The 10,472-nt window shown below is 43.1% G+C and overlaps 1 pseudogene across 1 annotated transcript; it reads right to left on the reverse strand.

The window, feature by feature from the left end:
- On the reverse strand, positions 483 to 2,078 carry LOC102175542 (annotated as a pseudogene). Its single transcript, XR_001917284.1, has one exon. The product of XR_001917284.1 is annotated as a heterogeneous nuclear ribonucleoprotein A1-like (transcript).

The raw sequence follows: 10,472 nt of genomic DNA on the forward strand, positions 1-10,472 counted from the left end.
GAACTAGTTAGTCCCATGTCAGTTGCCACTCATTGTTTAAGTATAGTGAATTGCATGTGTGAAAGTATAATATGAAGGAACATAATGTGATCAAGGTATCATTATATACTGTATTATTGCAAGAGTATAAACTGTGAAGAAGTGAGGAAGTGAGGCTAGAGAAATAGGTAGATCTTGAAGTAATTTGTGTCCCATACTAAGGAGTTTGGAGAGTCATTGAAGGATGAATCTTGAGGCCAATATGGTTAATTTGTCTTATAAATAGTCACTTGGGCAATGATGAGAGGTTAGGATCTAGGTCTTAGGTTGTTTTTTTTTTTCAAGAGGGTATTAAATCTTTTATTGATTACACATGATAATGGATGATATACAAGCTTCATTCCCATCTATAGCTTTATCTGGTACCACAATTCAATTTAGATTTATTGCATAGGATGTGCCAACAATCATTAATAACCAAAAAAAATTAAAAAAAAACTCCATGACTTTGCATGGGTGACCCTTTTAATGGTGAACTCCAGGTCACAACACGGTAACTGTCAGTTCAACTACACCAAGGTTCTGAAGACAACAGCTTCTCCACCAAGCAGGTTTGTAAATAAATTTCAAATGAACCTGGCATCACCCTGAAGGAATTCTAACTTCACACTGTTGGGGTAGTTTACCAAAATGGCTTCAGAGTAGACTAACTTTACACAGCACATTAAAAAAAAAAAAAAAGACACTTATTCAGCGTCATGATCAGACTATTACATTTAGCAATCAACAGCATGGGTACAAAAAAAAAAAAAAACTACATTAAAACCCTTTGTTGGAATGCTTTACACTTTCCACAGAACAGAAACTAAAATAACCTGTTATACAATTAGTCACAAGTACAGTCCTCGAGTTTTTTGCCCATAGACATGAGTATTGTTTAAAACATGTCTTCTTTGTAGCAGCTAGGCCCTGCCACCACTGTGCTTGGCTGAGTTCACAAATCTGTTGTAACCTGTAGCTTCCCTGTCACTTCTCTGGCTCTCCTCTCCTGCTAAGCTTTGTTTCCTGGCAGTAATTAAAACCTTCTGCCACTGCCATAGCTACTGCTGCTGCTGGAGCCACCATAGCTACCTTGGTTTTGTGGTTTGGCAAAGTATTGGCCTCCACCACCATAGGGGCCAGAACTTCTTCCTCCAAAGTTTCCTCCTTTCATGGGTCCAAAATTTGAAGACTGATTGTTGTAATTGTCAAAATCATTGTAGCTTCTGTCACCTCCAAAATTGCTTCCGTCATTACCAAATCCATTATATCCATCCCCACTGCCACCATATCCACCACCATCGTGGCTGCCACCAAAGCCACCTCGACCACTAAAGTTTCCTCCACGACCAAAGTTGTCATTCCCACCAAAACCACCTCCACGACCGCCACCAAAGTTTCCAGAATCACTTCGACCTCTCTGGCTGGATGAAGCACTAGCCATCTCTTGCTTAGACAGGGCTTTTCTCACTTCACAGTTGTGGCCATTCACGGTGTGGTATTTCTGAATGACAATCTTGTCTACGGAGTCGTGGTCATCAAAGGTTACAAAAGCAAAGCCTCTCTTTTTGCCACTGCCTCAGTCAGTCATGATTTCAATTACTTCAATGTTCCCATACTGTTCAAAATAATCTCTCAGGTGATGTTCTTCAGTGTCTTCTTTAATGCCACCAACAAAAATCTTTTTCACAGTTAAGTGGGCACCAGGTCTTTGAGAATCTTCTCTTGAGACGGCCCTCTTTGGTTCCACAACTCTTCCGTCCACCTTGTGCGGCCTTGCATTCATGGCCGCATCCACCTCCTCCACCGTGGCGTATGTGACAAACCCGAAGCCTCTGGAGCGCTTGGTGTTTGGATCCCTCATTACCACACAGTCTGTGAGCGTTCCCCATTGCTCAAAATGGCTCCTCAGACTCTCATCGGTTGTTTCAAAGCTCAATCCTCCGACGAAGAGCTTCCGCAGCTGTTCGGGCTCTTTGGGAGACTCTGATTTAGACATGATGGCTGTGGAGGCGGGGAAGACTTCAACGATGCTTTCTCGGCGGCGTCCACGGGCGGAAAGGAGGTCTTAGGTTTTGATATTTAAACACAAGGAAGGAGAGGAAGGGATTAGAAAAGCCCTAGAGAAATCACAGATCCAAGCAAGCACAATAATATCGGCTACATTTTGTCATTCTGTACAGCACAATGTTTTCCTCCAGATAATAAATAATTATAACTACAACAATTGAATTAAAAGGCATCATTCATGGATAAAGAAGTTGTGGTGCATACGTACAATGGAATATTACTCAGCCATAAAACAGAAATGCATTTGACTCTGTTCTAATAAGGTGGATGAACCTAGAGCCTATTATACAGATTAAGTTAAAAAGAGAACAATATTGTATTGTTATTCAGTCACTAAATCATGTCCAACTCTTTGTGACCCTAAGAACTGCAGCATGCCAGGCTTCTTTGTCTTTCACTATCCCTCTGAGTTTGCTGAAGCTCATGCCCATTGAGTCAGTGATGCCATCGTAATATATTAACGCATATATTTGGAATCTAGAAAGATGATACTGAAGAAGCAATCTGCAGGGCAGCAATGTAGACACAGGCATAGAGAACAGACTTGTGGACACAGTGGGGGAAGGAGAGGGTGGGATGAATTGAGAGAGTAGCATGGAAACATATACATTGTCAAATGTAAAATTATTTAACCAGTGGGAATTTTCTGTGACACAGGGAGCTCAAATCCGGTGCTCTGTGACAACCTAGAGGGGTGGGAGAGGGGTGAGATGGGGTGGGAGGGGGTTCAAGAGGGAGGGGACATATGTATATCCATGGTTATTTTGATATATGGCAGAAACCAGCACAGTATCGTTTCAGACCCAGGGGAGGGATGCAAAATGTACTTGGGGATGAAGGTGGAAAGCAGTCTAAAGGAGAGGTATGCTAGTGTCTAGGAATGTCATGGAAAGTTGGACTAAAAAGAAGGCTGAGCACTGAAGAGCTGATGCTTTCAAACTGTGGTGCTGGAGAAGACTCTTGAGAGTTCCTTGTACACCAAAGAGATCAAGCCAGTCAATCCTAAAGGAAGTCAACCCTGAATGTTCATTAGAAGGACTGATGCTGAAGCTGAAGCTCCAATACTATGGCCACCTAATGTGAAGAACTAACTCATTGAAAATGATCCTGATGCTGGGAAAGACTGAGGGCAAGAGGAGAAGGGGGTGGCAGAGTATGAGATGGTTAGATAGCATCATTGACTCAGTGGACAAGAGTTCAAACAAACTCAGAGATAGTGAGGGACAGAGGAGCCTGGCGTGCTGTAGTTTAGGGGGTCACAGAGTCAGGCATGACTTAGCAACTGGACAACAACAACGCAACATTATAAACCTATTATCCTGCAGTTAAAAGTAAGTAAACTTAAATTAAAAAAAATTTTTAAAGGCATGATACATTAAGCACTGACTATACACCAGATATGTATTCACAATCTTAATCTCTACAATATTACTTTGATAACAACTGAGGTTCGGAGAAGTTAGTACTACTACATCATGGGATTAGAACCTAGATTTGTCTGATTTTGTCCTTAACTTCTTCACTGTCTCACCTCTCCAGCAGTAAGCAGGCTTACAACCAGGCATTTCCCAAACATATATAACAAAGATTTCACTTTATAGCCCCTGTGAAAAAAAAATTGAAAATAAATTCAAAATTCACCTGCCTAAGAAAGAAGTATACTCAAATTTTTAATGTTAGGCTCCTTCTGTATTTCTGAAGACTCTAGCACACTTGAGAAGTTATAATTTGATATCTCATTGAAAATTATCTTTTTCTATCCTGCCTCTTTTAAGGCTTGTACATGTATCTGGTCTCTTGACTGACTCACTCTTTTTTTGTTGTTGTTGTTGATGACTCACTCTTTTCTGATGGAGGCTAACTTACTAGATTCCATAATATTTAAAGGAAACCAACCAACCTAATCTCTAAGATACAATATTACCTTTCCTGAGCTTTCTCCCATGAACTCTCCTAACTCCTCTCCTTCTCCACCCATCCTACTAGCATGAAAATCTACTTCTAGGAAATTATTTGCTCTTAGAAACTTAATTTACAGGGTCTGTTTTCCTCCATGAATCAGCAAAATGCCTGGTAGAAGAGATTAAAATAAGGCTTGCCAATAAATTAAGGAGATCTCAGAGTACTAGCCAAAGTGGAAGGCAGCTTTCCAAGATGATTTGTGATTGAGATATAAAGCCAGAGGCATAAAGCCCATCCCATCCAGTATTTCCTCTTCCTGAAGAACCGTTGCACCCACCTCACAGAGATGGAATTGAGGAGCTATTTTTGAGCCAGGTACTCCTGCCCTATGCTACATTGATAAGATAGACACTGACCTTAAATGGAGCTTGTGTGTGTGCTAAGTTGCATCTAAGTGCATGCTAAGTGGTGTCTGACTCTTTTCAACCCCATGGACTGTAGCCCACCAGGCTTCCCTATCCATGGGATTCTCCAGGCAAGAATACTGGAGTGGGATGTCATGCCCTCCTCCTGGGGATCTTCTGAACCCAGGGATCAGACCCATGTCTCTTATGTCTTCTGTGTTAGCAGGCAGGTTCTTTACCACTAGCTCCACTTGGAAAGCCCATTCTTCCTCCCAGGAACTTAGAATTGGATTTAGAGTTGTAATTTACTCTTTGCTGGTCATTTTGAAACAAGAATATGCAAATTTGGAAGCTGTAGGGCAGCTACATTTGGCCATTTGCTCTCTAAGTCAGCCAAAGATAGTCTTCGAGGGGGAATAAAGTGGGCATATGGAAGCAGAGATGAAAGGCCATCTGGCCTCAGAAAGGGTGTGAGGAAGGGAGAGAAGGAATAAGGTGGGAAACGAGGGGTATATGGGGAGGATGAGGGCGAGAGAAAGAGAGACATCCCCTTGTTGGGAGGTTCGGCTGAACTCTCTAGCCTTCAGTTCCAAGCCACGCTCCTGCATTATTTTCATTTCCCTTTTTTGGTTTGAGATAACAGAAGGAACCTTGATTAAGACACACTTGCCCTTTGGCTCATCTCCAATTGTGGTGTAACAAATCAACAGAAACCAATGAGCATGCTGGGGCAACAGGTGGACCTGCATGTGTGGAAGTGACACAAAGGAGCTTACCCTGGAACTGCTGACATCAGTACATGAAAACGCAGATCAGCTTCGTGAAAACAATGTGTTGGGAAGTCCCCCCACCCTCAGCAGAAAGGTGCAGCATCTGCGGCTTCATCAGAACTGCAGGTAGATGGTCCAGTGGGACAGAGGAACAGGGACTGGCACTAGATGCTTCCATTTTTGGTGGGGTGGTTAATCCAGAAGATGAGCCAAATGGGCAAAGCAGGAAGTCAATGTAACTTAGCGATCTGGTACCACAATTCAGGAGAATGATTACTTAGAGGGTCTGAGCTAAGGGAGCAGGAAGATCTAACAGGTGCACCTTGCTGCTGCTGCTGCTGCTGCTGCTGCTGCTGCTGCTGCTGCTGCTGCTGCTGCTGCTAATTCACTTCAGTCGTGTCCGACTCTGTGCGACTCCAGAGATGGGAGCCCACCAGACTCCCCTGTCCCTGGGATTCTCCAGGCAAGAACACTGGAGTGGGTTGCCATTTCCTTCTCCAATCCATGAAAGTGAAAAGTGAAAGTAAAGTCACTCAGTCGTGTCTAATTCTTGACGACCCCATGGACTGCAGCCTACCAGGCTCCTCCGTCCATGGGATTTGCCAGGCAAGAGTATTGGAGTGGGTTGCCATTGCCTTCTCTGAACAGGTGCACCTTCAGTTCAGTTCAGTTCAATCGCTCAGTCGTGTCCGACTCTTTGCAACCCCATGAATTGCAGCACGCCAGGCCTCCCTGTCCATCACCAACTCCCGGAGTTCACTCAAACTCACGTGCATCGAGTTGGTGATGCCATCCAGCCATCTCATCCTCTGTCATCCCCTTCTCCTCCTGCCCCCAATCCCTCCCAGCATCAGGGTCTTTTCCAGTGAGTCAACTCTTTGCATGAGGTGGCCAAAGTATTGGAGTTTCAGCTCAGGTACACCTTAAGTGATGCTTAAAAGCTTACCTATGCTTTTACAGGAGGGATTCAATTATAATCCCCTGAATTATTGTTTCCAGAGGGATGTTGTATAATGTTTCATGGAAAGTGCCTTCTGCTGTCTAAAGGAAAGATTTGCTTTTAGACCAAACTCTAAATGGGAAGTGGGCTTCCCTGGTGGCTCACATGGTAAAGAATCCACGTTGGTTCAATCCCTGGGTTGGGAAGACCCCCTGGAGGAGGGTATGGCAATCCACTCCAGTATTCTTATCTGAAAAATCCCCATGGACAGAGGAGCCTGGCGGGCTACAGTCCACGGGGTTGAAAAGGGTCAGACGCAACTGAGTGACTAAGCACAAGCTAAGTGGGAAGTACTTCCTTTTCTTTCTCCAAAAAGGGTCTTCATAGGACCACATCAAGGTTCACAGAATACTGTTCATAGCAAGAGGTTTCATCTAGTAAAGTGATTAAGTTCAGAGATCTTTTTCTCCCTTTTTTTCACTTAGATGTGCATAGATTTTTTATGAGAATTAAATTTATATAAGATAAATTTTGGCCGCTGCTAATGCTGCTACTGGGATTTCCCCTGTGGCTCACTGGTAAAGAACTCGCCTGCCAAGCAGGAGACGTGGATTTGATCTCTAGGCCTGGAAAATCCTCTGAGAAGGAAATGGCAACCCATTCCAGTATTCTTGCCTGAGAAATCCCATGGACAGAGGGGCCTGGCAGGGCACAGCCATGGGGTCACAAAAGAATCAGACATGACTTCTTGACTAAACAACCACAATTGCTACTACTACTGTTACTACTAACATTATATGCTTGCGGAAGATAGCTGTTACTCAATGCCTTTTCTTTCCTTTGTACAGCAAAAAGAAACTTCTCATTTTCTCTTGTTCTCCTTAATCCAACTTTGCAGCTGGCCACACAGAGATGCTGTCTTTTTTTTTTTTTTTTTTAATAGCTGTTCAGACACAAATTTATTTCAAACAGATAATTGGCAAGCAAAATTAATTACAAGTTAGAATGAGACAGGCCCAATGCTTTAAAACATTAATATAGCAGTATTTTACAGTTGCTCAATTATGGTTAGCAAAATTAAGTCTGGAGTACAGCTGAAAATGACTGCTTATAAGCCCAGAAAGTCAAAATTCCTCGGGTGCTGAAGTCCCCTGCTATAATTTAGTAAGCACAATTCAAAGGTTGTGTGCATATCCAAAGGCCATGACCTCCAAAGGAACAAGAACTTCTATACTGAACATGCGAAAACAGCAACAAAAAGTGCATTCATGCAGAATGTCTTTTGTTTTTTTAACCTCTGAGAATGATGTCATTGTGGTGTGCCCTGAAAAATGCCCTCTTCTGTGGAGAGCCTCCAGCAGGGGACACCTGGAGAGGTATCCCTGCCACAGACTCAAAAAGCTGAAGAGAGTTTTTAGACACATAATTCATCTCATTTACCACTGACCACTCCCCAGGAGCGAGAACATTCTCCCTCCCAGGGCTGGTCATGCCAGCAATAGATGGCTTTGATTATTTCTACTGGCTTGAAACACGTTTCAAATGGGATTTGAATCTTTTGGCTCTGGAATCACACAGGGTAGATGTAATCTCTTCCTCACAACAGAAGCCAGTTCATGGATGTTCTGTGTGTCTACCTTCCGTGCTTGCCAGCTCTGTTCTTTCAACCATTCCATGTCTTATATGATTTTTAGACTCTAACATTCTGCTCACTCTTTGCTGGGCTTGCTCCAGTGTAACCAGTGTCTCTTTCGAAAGATATATCATTTAAAATTGGACAACTACTTTCTGAGCTCAGAAGGTACAGAACAGGTAGGATTCTATCACACCCTTAATCTGGATCCTACATTATTTCTATGAAGGCAATCTAAGTTTGAATTAGCTTGTTTTTCCTTTTCCCTCCTTTGAAGTCATGTAACATGCTGGTTCAAAGAAAACCCTGAAGTACTTTTCACATAAAATATTACATTTTCCCTCATTCTTGTGCAGAAGATCTTTTGAACCCACACTTATTAACCTATTTATTTCTATTATAAATGGATTTCTTTGTGTGTCACCCAAGAGTCTGTTCTAAGTTTTATGGAACAGATCCAATGACTCTCTGCTGCTCATGGTGTTGTTGCCGTTTAGTTGCTAAGTCGTGTCTGACTGTTTCGCTACCCCATGGACTGTAGCCTGCTAGGCTCCTCTGTCCTTGAGATTTCTCAGGCAAGATGACTGGAGTGGGTTGCCATTTCCTTCTCCAGGGGATCTTTCCGATCCAGGGATCAAACCCACATCTCTTGGATCGTTAGATGGGTTCTCTATTACAAGTTTTATGGAACAGATCCAATGACTCTCTGTTGCTTATAGGATACTATATACAATGCCCATGAATAATGTAAACTTTGTCTCATGACTTGAATTCTGGCATCAAGACATAAAACTCCCCTTCTTCCTACACGTTAGCCGTTTTGAACTATAAGCAGGTCACCAAACATATACTTTGCCACATCTCTGCATCTTCGGATTTGCCATTCCTTCTGCTTAGAATGTCTGCATTCCCCATGTGTGCCTGGTGAATGCTGTGGGGGAGAAAAAAATTTCCCTTCTTCCCTTCGAGGTTATTTAACTGGTCTGACAATTAAATTGACATAGAACAGACGAACAGCAGGAAAACAAATTTAATTTTGTACATACAGGAGCTTCATCAAGACATGAGAGGCTCCCTAGCAATCAGGTAATTAAGGTTTATATGCCATCATGAGCTAAGGAGAAGGGGATAGGGGTCTGGGCTCCCAAAGGGAAGGAAACACAGGAACAAAACACAGGAAGATGAGAAGGATAGATGTTTGGGAAACAAATGTTTGCCAGGCCATGCAGATAAGTCTTCTTGGCATAAAAATTTATCTTTGGTATTTTTAGGCCGTCAGTTCAGTTCAGTTTGGTTGCTCAGTTGTGTCTGACTCTTTGCGACCCCATAAATCACAGCACGCCAGGCCTCCCTGTCCATCACCAACTTCTGGAGTTCACCCAAACTCGTGTGCATCGAGTCAGTGATGCCATCCGGCCGTCTCATCCTCTGTCATCCCCTTCTCCTCCTGCCCCCAATCCCTCCCAGCATCAGGGTCTTTCCAGTGAGTCAACTCTTTGCATGAGGTGGCCAAAGTACTGGAGCTTCAGCTTTAGCATCATTCCTTCCAATGAACACGCAGGACTGATCTCCTTTAGGATGGACTGGTTGGATCTCCTTGCAGTCCAAGGGACTCTCAAGAGTCTTTTCCAACACCACAGTTCAAAAGCATCAATTCTTTGGCGCTCAGCTTTCTTCATAGTCCAGCTCTCACATCCATACATGACCACTGGAAAAACCATAGTCTTGAGTAGACAGACCTTTGTTGACAAAGTAATATCTCTGCTTTTTAATATGCTATCTAGGTTGATCATAACTTTCCTTCCAAAGAGTAAGCATATTTTAATTTCATGGCTGCAATCACCATCTGCAGTGATTTTGGAGCCCCCCAAAATAAAGTCAGCCATTGTTTCCACTGTTTCCACATCTATTTCCCCATCTATTTCTATGAAGTGATGAGACTAGGTGCTATGCTCTTGGTTTTCTGAATGTTGAGCTTTAAGCCAACTTTTTCACTCTTCTCTTTCACTTTCATCAAGAAGCTTTAGTTCCTCTTCACTTTCTGTTTAGGCACCGAAGGAGAGGTTAAAGAAATCTCTTCCTAGGTCTATTGGGTCTTGATTGCCTTCAGTTCAAAATAATCCATGTCTCAAAGCAGCCTGCCCTGAACTCCATCAATTCCTATTCATCCTTGAAAATCTAGTACAAATGTCACGTCCTTCAGAAAGTCTTCCATGATTTCACCATCTACTCCTTCAAGGAAAGCATATAAGGCAGTGGCTTTCCCTTTGCCATACACTTAAAATCACAGTTTGATACCTGTGTTGGGGAAAGCTGTTTTCCTACATTTTCATATTTCCAGAAATGATCTATTACATCAAGTGCTTTATTTTGTTCCAGTCATAGAACAAAGGACTTGACATGCACTACCACTTTGGGACATATCCCTGTAGTGGGTGACATTGTTGAGCCACCGTATTCCTGTGTCCACACGGCTTCTGACTGAAAGCATCCATGACTCTCTGCTTGAGGGCTTTTACTCATCTCAGGAGGATGCTTGGCCACTGTTATTTTGGGGGGCCTCATTGAAGTGCCAGAGGGTTAACACCCTGGAGCAGCTCTCAATCAGTAATGCACAGCAGTTGGCGGAGATATGTCCAAGCTCCTTGGCTCTTGGGAGGGACAACTCTGGTGAAAGTTCTGCTTCATCTGCCGGAGGTCCTCAGCAGGACTGAGCACCAGCTGCAGCAGCAACC

Source organism: Capra hircus, chromosome 25 (genome assembly GCF_001704415.2).
Source record: "Capra hircus breed San Clemente chromosome 25, ASM170441v1, whole genome shotgun sequence".
NCBI classification, from domain to species: Eukaryota; Metazoa; Chordata; class Mammalia; order Artiodactyla; family Bovidae; genus Capra; species Capra hircus.